Source organism: Pan paniscus, chromosome 12, assembly GCF_029289425.2.
Source record: "Pan paniscus chromosome 12, NHGRI_mPanPan1-v2.0_pri, whole genome shotgun sequence".
Taxonomy (NCBI): domain Eukaryota; kingdom Metazoa; phylum Chordata; class Mammalia; order Primates; family Hominidae; genus Pan; species Pan paniscus.
Window position 1 is genome coordinate 69283639 of NC_073261.2, and position 14075 is coordinate 69297713.

At 36.0% G+C, this 14075-nt stretch overlaps 1 pseudogene; it reads left to right on the top strand.

Moving 5' to 3' along the window:
* The first annotated feature begins 1180 nt into the window (after positions 1–1180).
* LOC100979011 (eukaryotic translation initiation factor 2 subunit 2-like) lies at positions 1181–2202 on the top strand (annotated as a pseudogene).
* Positions 2203–14075: the final 11873 nt, after the last annotated feature.

Here is a 14075-nt window from a genome sequence, read left to right on the forward strand (position 1 = left end):
AGACAACCTACAGAATGGAAGAAAATATTTTCAACAAAAATTAATCCGAGTGCTATTCACAATAGCAGCATCATGAATTTAACCTATATACCCATCAAAGGTAGACTGGATAAAGAAAATGTGCCATATATATATATATATATATATATATACACACACACACACACACACACAGTATATGTGTATATATATAAAATGTATACGTGTGCGTATGTGTGTGTATATGCCATAGAACAGTACACAGCCCTAAGAGTGAATGAGATCAAGTCCTTTGCAGCAACACTGATACAGCTAGAGGCCATAATCCCAACCAAACTAATGCGGGAACAGAAAAGCAAATACCACATGTTCTCGCTTATCAGTAGGAACTAAATATTAAGTACACATGGACACAAAGAAGGGAACAACAGGCACTAGGGCCTTTTTGAGGGAGGAGGATGTGAGAAGGGAGAGGATCAGAAAACTGCTTATTGGTTACTATGCTTATTACATTGGTGACGAAATAATCTGTCCATCTAATCCCTGTGACACACAATTTACCTATATAACAAACCTGCACAAGTATCCTTAAACCTAAAAGTTAAAAAAAAGGAAACTTAACAAGCAAAAACAAATAACTCTATTAAAATGTGGGCACAAGACATGAACAAACACTTCTCAAAAGAAGACACACAAGTGGCCTACCAACATTTAAAAATGCTTTGAATCACTAATCTTCATAAAGATACAGATCAAAACCACCATAAAATACCATCTCACACCAGTCAGAATGGCTATTAAAAAGTCAAAAAATAACAAATGCTGGCAAGGTGGCAGAAGAAAGGAAACACTTATACACTATTGGTGGGAATGTATATTTGGCCCTCTAGAGAACAGTTTGGAGATTTCTCAAAGAACTAAAAATAGAATTATCATTGATCCAGCAATCTTACTACTGGTAATACTCCCAAAGGAAAATAAATTATCCTACTGAAAAAAAAAAAAACCACCAGCACTTGTATGATTATTACAGCACTATTTACAATAGCAAAGATATGGAATCCACCTGGGTGCCCATCAGTGGTGTACTGGATAAAGAAAATGCAGCCCTTTCACTGATGCAAGAGCCTAGTGTGGCAGTGGGAGAGATATCAATGGGAGCAGAGCTGCTGCCAAGGCCTGGGGCTGACGTGTCTGACTTCCCATTCGTGCCGAGCCCACTCAAACTACAGCCACATCTGGGGACAAGATGATTTTTGATCCTACTATGAGCAGGAAGAAAAAGAAGTCATTTATGTTAGATGAGGGTGGCAATACCTAAACAGAGGAAAGCTAACCCTCAGAAATAAAAGAAATGGAGCCAGAGCCAACTGAAGACAAAGATTTGGAAGCTGATGAAGAGGACAATAGGAAAAGAGATGCTTATGATGATCCAGATGACTTGATCTTCTTTAATCAAAAGAAAAAGAAGAGAAAAACAAAAAAGATATTTCATATTGATGGAGGTGAAGAAGATGTAAAGGTTCTTAAGATTGAAAGTGATATTTAAGAACCAGCTGAACCAGGGGATGACCTTGACATTATGTTTGTCAATAAAAAGAAGGAAAGGAGGAATTTCAGGTTCACAGATGAGAATAAAATACTAGAGAAAGATGAAGCCTAAAAGATAAAAGACAGCAAAAAAAGACCATGTTATCTCATTCAGTAATCAGACAGGCTCTCTTTGGGCAAACTCAAAAAGAGACTACACATATGAGAAGCTACTGAATAGAGTGTTCCACATCATGTAGGGACAATGCAGTTATGGTTTCTGGAGAGAAAAGGAAATTTGTCGCAAAACCTCCTTATGTCGTCTGAGTAGGAACCAAGGAAACTTCTTTTGTCAACTTTACAGATATCTATAAACAAATGTATTGTCTCCCCAAACACCTCCCTGCATTTTTGTTGGGTGAACTGGGTACAAATGGTTCTGTAGGTGGTAATAACCAACTTGTAATCAAAGGAAGATTACAAAAGAAACAGATAAAGATTGTCTTAGAAGACACATCAATGAATTCATTACTTGTCACACACGCCGAACATGGAACACAATTCTGTAGAAGCACATTCAACTCTATTTTTTACAGAGAAATGTGTCATTCTAGAGATTCTATTGCCAGCATCAAAATCAGCTTCCAGGTTGTCATGGGCAAGTGAACACAGCTCTGCGCCAAAGCTAACTAATTTGCTAATCACTGATTTTGCAAAGCATGCTGTGGAGATTTGCCTGGACAGGTTTGCCATCAGAGTGGATACACCCTTGCACTAAAAGCAAGATTAAAAAGGTGCCAAGTTCTTTGGTGAGTGGTTCGTTGGTCTGATATCCTTGCAAGATGCTGTTGTTCAAGCTGTTGACACACTTATTGCCTACTTGACAGCTGTCAGAAGAATGTAATACCGGATAAGGAGGTGCTTTTTAAAAATTGTTCATAGATTTCTGTAAAATACAAGATAAATTATTGTAACAGTGAAAAGAAAGAAAATGTGCTAGGTGTACACCATGGAATACTACGCAGCCATAAGAAACAACAAAGTCACATTATTTGCAGCAATATGGATGCAGCTGGAAGCCATTATCCTAAGTGAGTTAATGTAGAAACAGAAAACCAAATACTACATGTTCTTACTAAGTTGAAGTTAAACATTGAGTACACACAGGCACAAAGATGGGAACAATAAACACTGGGATTCCAAAAGTGGGGAAGCAGAGAGAAGGAAAAGAGTTGAAAAACTGCTTATTGGATACCATGTTTATTACATGGGCAACAGAAACATGAGGAGCCCAAACTTTGGCATCATGCGATATATGTATATAACAAATCCGCACATGTATCCCCTGAGTCTAAAATTATAAATAAAAAGAAAAAATTTAAAAATTACACAAAAATTTATTTATATAAAATTTATTTATATTTAGGTAAAAATATAGCTAATTATTTTGTACTGCCTATGTGCCATAGTCTATACTAGTGATATTCATTAAAGGACAGTTTTATCCTCTGGGAAATTTTAATAATTTGGAGACTTTTTTATTGTCATAACGGGGTGAGGTGTTACTGGCATTTAGGGCATAGAGGTCAAGATGCTGCTAAACCCAGGACAGCACCCCACAACAAAGGATTATACAAACAAAAATACCAAGAGTGCCAATATTGAGAAACCCTACTCTATACCAGGAAATTTATATGCATTAGATCATTTCTAAAGTCTTCCAGAATATAATGAGCTAAGGTTAATTGGTTATTTTGGTCAACCACAAGCCCTATTCTAAGAACGTATCAGCACTATATTGTGCACATAGTAGGCAAGTGAGAATCTAGAATTCAGAAGAATGGGTCATCATTTATGGTTAATCCTAATCTTTATCTCAGCACACAAAAAGATCTGTCAAACTCAATGTGGGGATGGGACGCTTATTATAAATTCTCCAAGAAACATAATTGATACCAAAGGCAAGAATACTCAAGGTCTGGGATCAATTACAAATAAAAAAGTCTGTTCTGGATTTCCACGTATGAAAGGTTAGTTGAGAAGGAGAACCATGTACACTGAGTTACCATATCCAAAACTATGTCAACAAAACTAGGTAGCAGTGGCTTCAGACACAAAAGCACAAATCATGGCATAAAGCAAGAGGCAGATAGGTAATTAGAGAGGCCAGCAAATTTAGGCAGGATTAGGGGCTGGTTTATGGAAATTTCTGACCCTAAAAGCCAGTAGCCACTGTGCCTTTTTCTCCACAGCCTATAAAAATGCAAATTAACAATTGAAATGTGAGAAAACCTAGAGACAAAACCCCTGAGTAATTGGAACACAGAAAGTACAAATAACATTGCAGTTGGAAAGAGGAAGCTGTGATGTTAAGCAGGTTAATTCACCTCTGTAGCCCTCAGTTTCTTCCTCTGTAAAATGAGATAAGAGCAACTGGATTTATGAAGCCTTTCCACTAATTCTTCCTTTCCACTAACCTGTGATTTCTTCTTTCCAGGTTTGACAGTATCTTGGGTACAGAAGAGACATCAAAGATAAAAGGAGCGATGCTTAGAGAAATGATTCTGTGAAATCCCCTCTACCTTTTTATTCTCTTGCTTTACACTGTTAAAACACTTTATAGAGATTATTTTTTATTTATTTACTTTTGTCACAATCACTTCTTTTTATGCAACTATAACGATTTGCACAGAAGGCTATCATTCATGCCTTGTTCCTTTTATAAGTACAATCAGTGTTTGCCCTTAGAACACAGTGTGTTCTCTTCTTACCTTGGGACACCACATAGACACTGTCCTTCTGAATATATGTCTCTCTTACCAACCCTTCTAAATTCATATCCAGCCAGGGCATTTGCTCAATAGATTCAAACTCTGTGATTTTTAACCAAGCAAGTAAGTGAAAAAAATCTAATCTTTAGGTTCAGCAACTCAGAAAATCTGAACTAAAAATAGACACTTGATTTTAGTACATTGAATCTACTTGTCATCCATGTCTCTTGTTTTTATTAGTTTTTCTTTTTGTAATATACAATCCTCTTTCCTTGCATTCTCCAAGATATGTTCAGTGGCGGAGACATGGAACCATCATAGGGTCACCATGCAGTTTCAGAATAATTTTGTAAGCAGGTATTTCCAAGAACTAAAACTCACCAGCCAGAGCAACCTGAGGTTACCTTTTCTGTCCTAACGCGGTTATCCAACTGTTGTGTGCCTTGAGTATCCATGTGCCAAACATCTGTTGTCTTGTTTCCTAACATCTAATACATTTTTAAGGTCCATATGATGATATTTTGTGCTTGTTTCTTTAATTAAATCTTAGTTTTAAGAATCTTTCATCTGTCCTGAACCCCTTTGCTAGGAACCACTGCATAGCTCTTATTTTTCTCCTCCGTTAAGTCTTGATTCTGTTTTCACCTCTAGTCAGCAGCTAAAGTCCAATCCCAAACCCCTTAGGCCACCTAAAATAATAGATTTCACTGTATTACTGTGGTGGTTCTGACATCACCACAGTATAAAATGTTGTTTGTGTTGTGTCTTAAGCCCCCACTACCCACAAAACCTCCTTAGGATATCAGTAGCTTGTTCCCCTTGGAGTCTGATTTGGATTGCTGGTCATACAACAAAGAACCAAGTCCCTCACCAACTATACAAGGTGCTTTATTGGATATCTATTCAGTGTTTTACTCTGAAAACTGCCCTTCTTCCACACAGAGACACAATTGTTCTATGAAATCCAAAGCCAAGGACTGACATACTTTTTCTGCAAAGGGCCAGCTACTGAATCTTTTAGTCTGTGTGGGTGATATCTTCTCTGTCATAACTCCTCAACTCTGTCATGGTAGTGTATAGTAGCCAGGGAAAATGTGTAAATATGTGTGGTTGTTTTCCAACAGATTGTTATTTATAAAAGGCAGCAGAAAGCTGGGTTTGGCCTGTGTGCAGTGCTTTGCTAGGCCCTCTCCCAAGCCTTCAATTAGTAGGAGACATGTGACGCAAGTTTGAATTCTTCCATGTATTTTGAACTGGGATACAGAGAATAGATGTAATTGCTCTTTGCCATTTGAACTCAAATGATACGGAAATGTGATTCCTAGGAAACACTTATCTAACATCTCCACAGAAAGATTTGTTTTGCAGAAGTGATAACAAAAGCTTAGATCAGACCTGCTCTCGGTAACGACCCGCTTAGCAAGGCTGGCTGACACCACATTCTTACCTGCTATGTTGCAGTACAGGACATCTGTAGAAGGACTATGTGTTACTAAAACCTGTGCTTGTCAATCACAAGATAGAATAAAAATGAATTCTACAGTATAGAACTCAGATATATATATATTTTTTTTTCAGAGATACCTCATTCAGTATATATTAATCATTATTTTACTTTTTTATTTTGACTTTTCATTAATTTCCCCAAAACATGTATTATATTATTTGCCTATCAAGTTGTAGGCAACTAGAGGCAGGGATAAAGTGGTGAACAAACCGTACAGTTCTGATTCATAAGGAGTTCACAGTCTATGTAAAAAGCAGCTTTTTAGAAAAGCAATTTTAGAACAACTACAATAACCATTTCCAGACTTACAAAGTAAATCACATATGGTCTAATATTTTCCTTCATACAACATTTACGTATTTGAGAAGTCTTTAAACATTTTTTAGAAACATTCTTTTTGGATGTTTAAGAGGTTTTCCATGTGACACACTACAAACAAGGTTGCTTTTATATGATTCAATGACATTCTGATAGGACGAGAGTTAATTCTGCTAAGAGCAGCATGTTAGAGATTAAAAAGAAAACCACTTGTTATATTTGCCAATAAGCTGTTTTACTTGCTATATGAGCATCCAATCAATACTGGATGAATCAGAACTTCTTATCCATACATATGTAAGTCTCTATATTTTTCTTCATGGATATTTAAAATATAATTCTGATGAAGGATGTGCCTTTAGATATTGACACTGGAATGATATTTTATTCCTCATCATTTTCATCAACTTTGGCTTCAGTTTTAGAAAGTATACACTTATCACAAGAAAACAGCTCTGGAGTTAACATACTATGCAAAGATAGTCCACCTGCCCAACAGAGAAAAATCAGTCAAACTTTTGTTGACACTGAAAAAAAAGTACTTTTCCACAGAGGCACTTTCCAGTGTACCTCTCAAAGACATGCCTTATAACAATGCTACTCTGTTAGAAGTAAGATTTCAGGAAGAAAGTGTTTTCCTCTGGGACTGTGGTGCTTTCGCCATCTACTTAATAAGTGAATTTTGCTTCTTCACAAACTATCTCAAACTCAGTTAAGAAAAAGTACTTTGAAACTACTAATAAAAACGAGAAATAACATATTTTATATGTAATAAAATCATGAAATATTTATTTATGAATAAATAAAAATATCATGAAATATCATGATATTTCATGAAATACCAAGACCTAAGCTAAATGCTGTTTTTGTTGTTATTTCATTTTGTTATTAAGCTATTTTTCTTGTATATATTTAAGACATACAACATGATTTTTTTTTAACTTCCATGTTGGGTTCAGAGGTACATGTGCAGGTTGTTAGCTAGGTGAACTATTGTCATGGAGGTTTGATGTACAGATTGCTTCATCAGCAGGTTCCTAAGCCTAGTACCCAATAATTAGTTTTTCTGCTCTTCTCTATGCTCCCACCCTCAACCTTCTGGTAGGCCATGGTGTCTGTTCTCCTCTTTGTATCTATGTGTTCTGACCACTTAGCTCCCACGTATGAGTGAGAACATCAGTATTTTGGTTGTCTGTTCTTGTATGAGTTTGCTAAGAATAATGGCTTCTAGCTCCATCGACGTTCCTGCAAAGAATATGATCTTGTTCTTTTCTATAGCTTCATAGTATTCCATGGTGTATATGTACCACATTTTCTTTACAAGCCTTCTATTGATGGGCATTTAGAGTGATTACATGTCTTTGCTACTGTGAACAGTGCTGCTATGAATATATGCATGCTTCTGTTTGAGGAATCACCACACAGCTTTTCACAACAGTTGAACTAATTTACATTCCCGCCAACAGTGTATACACACTCTTTTATCTGCAACCTCACCAGCATCTGTTTTTTTTTTATTTTTTCCTAATAACCATTCTGATTGGTGTGAAATGATATTTCATTGTGGTTTTGATTTCCGTTTCACTAATGATCAGTGATACTGAACTTTTTTCATATGCTTGTTGGCTGCATCTGTGTCTTCTTTTGACAATTTTCTGTTTATGTCTGTGTCCACTTCTCAATGGGGTTGTTTAGTTTTTTCTTGTAAAATTGTTTAAGTTACTTATAAATGCTAGATATTACACCTTTGTCAGATTCATAGTTTGCAAATATTTTCTCCCATTTCTATAGGATGTTTACTCTTTTGATAGTTTATTTTGATATGTAGAAACTATTTAGTTTAATTAGTTTATATTTGTCAATTTTTGCTTTTGTTGCAATTGTTTTCGGTGTCTTAGTCATGAAATCTTTGCCAGGGCCTATGTCCAAAAAGGTATTGCCTAGGATGTCTTCCACGTTTTTTTTTTAGTATAGTTTTGGTTTTACATTTAAGTATTTAATCCATCACGAGTTGATTTTTAAATGTGGTGAAAGGAAGGGGTCCAGTTTCTGCTTTCTGTATATGGCTAGTCAGTTATCACTGCACCATTTAGTGAATAGGGAGTCCTGTCCCCACTGCTTGTTTGTGTCAGCTTTGTCAAAGATCAGATGGTTGTAGGTATGCAGCCTTATTTCCAGGCTGCCTATTCTGTTCCATTTGTCTATGTGTCTGTTTCTGTACCAGTACCATGCTGTTTTGATTACTATAGCCCTGTAGTGCAATTTGAAGTTGGGCAGCATGATGCTTTCTGCCTTGTTCTTTTTACTTAGGACTGCCTGGACTATTCGGGCTCTTTGTTGGTTCCATATGAATATTAAAATAGTTTCTTCTAGTTCCATGAGGAATGTCAAAGAGGACTATTATGAACAATAGTATGCCAAAAACTTCGATAACCTGAAAGATAGGGTTAACATTCTAGAAACATACATTCTGAAGACTGAATCAAGAAGAAATAGAAAGCCTGAAAGATAAATAACAAATAAAGAGATTGAAGTGGGAATCAAAAACCTTCCAACAAGGAAAGCTCAGGGTCATATGAGTTCATGACTGAATTATATCAAACAATGAAATAAAAATTAATACCCATCTATCTTAAAATGTTCCAAAAAATAGAAGTAGAGGGAATATTTCCAAACATTATTATATGAGGTGAGCATCACCCTTACATCAAAATCAGACAAAGACATCACAAGGAAAAAAAAAAAAAAACTACAAGGCCAATATATGTATATGCTTTCAAAAATAATTAAATACTAGCAAGTTGAATTCAACAACACATCAAAAAAAATTGTAGGCCATTTTGTTCCCAAAATGATGACATATAAGGCAGTTGGCTTTACTCCTCCCTGCACAGAAAATCAGAAACAAATATACAGTGCTGAGATTATCAGCAATATCTCAGAACTCAAAGAACTCCAAGCAGATGGTAATGAATGGGACTTCCATATCCACAATGTCCCATCCCTCAATCTGCCCAGCATTAAGTGTGCAGAAAATTTATCTCTGACTCATGGTGTCTATACTGAAAACAGCAATAGTGATGTGGACAACCAGCCTTCCCATCATCTGGGATTTCCTGGCAAGAAACCAGTTCCTCCCTCAACCTACAGGAAGCATCAGAAGAGCCTCAAGACAGAAATGTTCTAAAGAACAGCCAGAGACAAACAGGAGAGAGGAGACTACCATCCCCAGCCCTGGAAACTCTTCTCTATAACTTAGCCAAAGGAGATATCAAATCAGAGTAGCTGTTCAGTAGTACCATACTATAGAAGGTATGTTCCACAGATCCTCCTCATATGAATCCTTAACCACCCTTCACACAATATTTGGATATCCACAAAAGGACCTCTCTCATTCATGACAAGCAGTACTCTGATCATTTACTAGAGCTGAGACAAACCTGGGCTTAAGGCAGCATTGAGTGCCAAAAAGAAGGTGACAACCTGGCAGAAAAATAAAAACGAATTCAAAAGGTAAATTACAAAGACTCTCTAAGCAAATATATTTGATAAAAACCTAAACAATCTGGACAGAGAACACCTGTAATCCCAGCACTTCGAGAGGCCAAGGCAGGCGGATCACAAGGTCAGGAGATCGAGACAATCCTGGCTAACACAGTGAAACCCCGTCTCTACTAAAAATACAAAAAATTAGCCGGGTGTGGTGGCAGGTGCCTGTGGTCCCAGCTACTCGGGAGGCTGAGGCAGGAGAATGACATGAACCTGGGAGGCGGAGCTGGCAGTAAGCTGAAATTGTGCCACTGCTCTAGCCTGGGCAACAGAGGGAGACTGTGTCTCAAAAAAAAAAAAAAAATCTGGACAGAGAAGACTGGAATAAATAACTCATCATTCAATGCAATGATATAAACATATGTTCACAAGAAACAACAACAAATAGGGAACCACAACTTCCCCAGACAGACAAATAGAGAACCAATGGCTGGCCTTGAGATAGTGATAGGTGAGCTCTCGGATCAAGATTTTAAAATAGCAGTTTTAAGAAAACTCAGTGATATCCAAGACAACACAGAAAACCAATTCAGAAATTTATTGGAGGAACTTAACGAAGAGACTGAAATGATTTAAAAAATCAAACAGAAATCTTGGACCTAAGAAATATATTTGCTGTTGGCCAGGCACGGTGGCTCATGCCTGTAATCCCAGCACTTTGGGAGGCTGAGGCAGGTGGAATCATCTGAGGTTAGGAGTTCGAGACCAGCCTGGCCAACATGGCGAAATCTCCGTCTCTACTAAAAATACAAAAATTAGACAGATGTGGTGGCATGTGCCTGTAATCCCAGATACTAGGGGACGCTGAGGCAGGAGGATCACTTGAACCTGAGAGGCAGAGATGCAGTCAGTTGAGATTGTGCCACTGCTCTACAGCCTGGGCAACAGTGCAAGACTCTGTCTCAAAAAAAAAAAAAAAGAAGAAATATATTTGTTAAACTAAAAAAAGTGTTAATTGTTCTCCATAGCAGAAAGCATGGAGCAGAGTAAACCAGAGAACTGAGAGACAATTTGAAAATACACTGTGTCAGAGGAGAAAAAAAAATACAAATAAAAGAAGGTACAAGATCATCTACAAGATATAGAAAATTACCTCTAAAGACCACACCTAAGAATTATTGGGGTTCAAGAGGGTGTTGAGCAAGAACAAGAGGTAGAAAGTTTATTCAAAGAAATAATAACCGAAACATGCCAAAACTTTAGAGATAAATATTTAGGTGCAGGAAGGTCAGAGAACACTGAACAGATTTGAACCCAAATAAAACTGCCCAAGGCATATAATAATCAAAATTTCAAAGGTCAAGGACCAAGAGAGGATTCTGAAAGCAACAAGAAAAAAGAAGCAAATAATATAAAGCAACTCTAATTCATCTGGCAACAGACTTCTCAATGGAAACAATACAGGCCAGGAAGGAGTGAGATGACATATTCAAAGTGCTGAAAGAAATAAACTGTCATCCAAGAACACCGTAACTAGAAAAGCTATTCTTTAAATATGAAGGATACATAAAGTCTTTCCCAGACATATAAAAGCTGAGAAAATTCACTGCCATCAGACTTTCTTACAAGAAACATTAAAGAGAGTTCTTTAATCTGAAAGAAAAGAAAGTCCCCCTAATGTGCAAAAAAGAAAACACTTGAAGGTATAAAACCCACTGGTAAAAGTAAATACACAGACAAACCCGGAATATTCTAACATTGCAACTGTGGTATGACTCCAGTATGAGGTGTACCAGACAAAGCCATAAAAAACAGTAAAAGCTACAGAAAATTGTCAAGAGATAGGTAATTTAAAGATATATAAATTGAGATAACAAAAAGTCAAAATGCAGGAAGAACAAAGTTAAAGTGTAGGTGTTTTTTTTCATTTTTTCTTTGTTTATATTATTTTATTTTTAATTTGTGGTAAGTGATCATCACTTATAAATAACTTGTAATATCTGTAAGATGTTTTGTCTCATTGTAACCACAATGCAAAAATCTATACTAGATTCACTAAAAATAAAAAGCAATAAATGAAAACATACTACCAGAGAAAATCACAAAGAAATATAATAAAAAAGGAAGAAAGGAAGAGAAGAGTTATAAAACAACAAGAAAATAAGCAAGATAATGGCATTGCTCAGTCCCTACTAATCGATAACAATAAATGTAAATAGACTGAATTTGGTAATAAAAAGACTGGAAGGATGAATGGACAAAAATAATACCCTGTTGTATCCTGCCTATAAGAAACTGACTTCACCTATAAAAACACATAGACTGAAATGGATGAAGAAAGAGATTTAATGCAACTGGCAACCGAAAAAGAGCAAAAGTAGCTATAATTGTATTAGACCGTAAAAGGAGACAAAGGAAGGTTACTACATAAAGATAAATGGGTAAATTCAGCAAGAGGACTTAACAATGATAAATATATATGCACCCTACACCAAGCCACCCAAGTATTTACAGCAAAATTAATTGATCTAAAGGGATACAAAGGCTGCAATACAATCATACTAGGGACTTCAACACCCTGCTCTCAGTAGTGGACAGATCATTCAGATGATCAACAAAGAAACATCCAAGTTAAACTATTAATACACACTAGACCAATCAGGCCTAACTGATATTTACAGAACATTTCACCCAATTGCTGCAGAATACACATTATTTTCATCAGTACATGGAACATTCTCCAATACAGACCATATGTTAAACCACAAAACGAGTCTCAAAAAATTCAAAAAGTAGACATTATATCAAATATCTTATCTTACCAAAATGGAATAAAATTAGAAATAAAACTAGAAAGAAGAACCTTGGAAACTATGCAAACACATGGAAATTAAACAAAATTCTCCTGAATGACCAATGGGTCAATGAAGAAATTAAGAAGGAAATTTAAAAATTTCTTAAAACAAATGAAAATGGAAATGCAACATATTAAAATTTATGCAATACAACAAAAGCAACAGTAAGACAGAAGTTTGTAGCAATAAATTCCCACATTAAAAAATTGAAATATGTTAATTAAACAACCTAATAATGCACCTCAAGAAATGAGGTCAGCAAAAACCGAAGAAACCAAAAATTAGTAGAAGAAAAAATACATTATACTAAAGATCAGAACAGAAGTAAATAAAATTGAGACCAAAAATCTATACGGAAGAGCAACATAATTACAAGTTGGTTTTTAAAAAGATAAACAAAATTGACAAGCCATTAGCTATACTTAGAAAAAAAGAGAGAGGACCCACATAAAATCAGAAATGAAAAATGAGACATAACAAATGAGACCATAGAAACAAATGAAATCTGGGCTGGGTGCAGTGGCTCACACCTGTAATCCCAGCACTCTGGGAGGCCAAGATGGGTGGATAACAAGGTCAGGAGATTGAGATCATCCTAGCCAACATGGTGAAACCCCATCTCTACTAAAAATACAAAAATTAGCTGGGTGTGGTGGCACACGCCTGTAATCCCAGCTACTAGGGAGTCTGAGGCAGAAGAATGGCTTGAGCCTGGGAGGCAGAGATTGCAATGAGCCAAGATCATACCACTGCACTCCAGCCTGGCAACAGAGTGAGACTCCATCTCAAAAAAAAAAAAAAAAAAAAAACAAGAAATCTTTAGAGACTGTTATGAACAGCTACATGCCAACAAATTGGAAAATCTAGGAGAAACTGATAAATTCATAGACACATAAAAACTACCTACATTGAAGTATGAGGAAATAGATAATCTGGAAAAACCAATAATGATTAATGAAACTAAAAATGTAATAAATATTTTCTCTACTTCTGTAGGTTGTCTGTTTTGCTCTGTTGATAGTACTTCCTGTGTGTCATAAAATCTTTGCCAAGGCTGATATCTGGAAGAGTACTTGGTAGGTTTTCTTCTATGACTTTTATAGGTTGAGAAGAAAATATTTGCAAATTATGCACTAAACAAAGTTCTGATATACAGATTCTATAAGGAATTCTAAAAAATCAACAAGCAAAGGTCAAATACCTCCATGAAAATGAGAGCAAATAAAATGGGCAGAGGCTTCTCAAAAGAAGACATATAAGTGGTCAAAAACATTTGAAAAATTAATCACATCATTAATTATCAGAGAAATGCAAATCACAACCACAATAAGATATTATCTCACACCAGTCAGAATGGCTGTTATCAAAAAGTCAGGAAATAGATGTTGGTGAGGCAGCAGAGAAAGGGAATATGTCTACATTGTTGGTGGGAATGTAAACTAATTCAGCTACTGTGGAAAGCAGTTTGGAGATTTCACAAAAAACTAATAGAATTACCATTCAACTCAGCAATCCCATTAATGCATATACACCCAAAGGAAAATAAATCATTCTACCAAAACTACACATGCATTGATTTATTCACTGCAGCACTATTCACAATAGCAAAGACACAGAATCAACCTA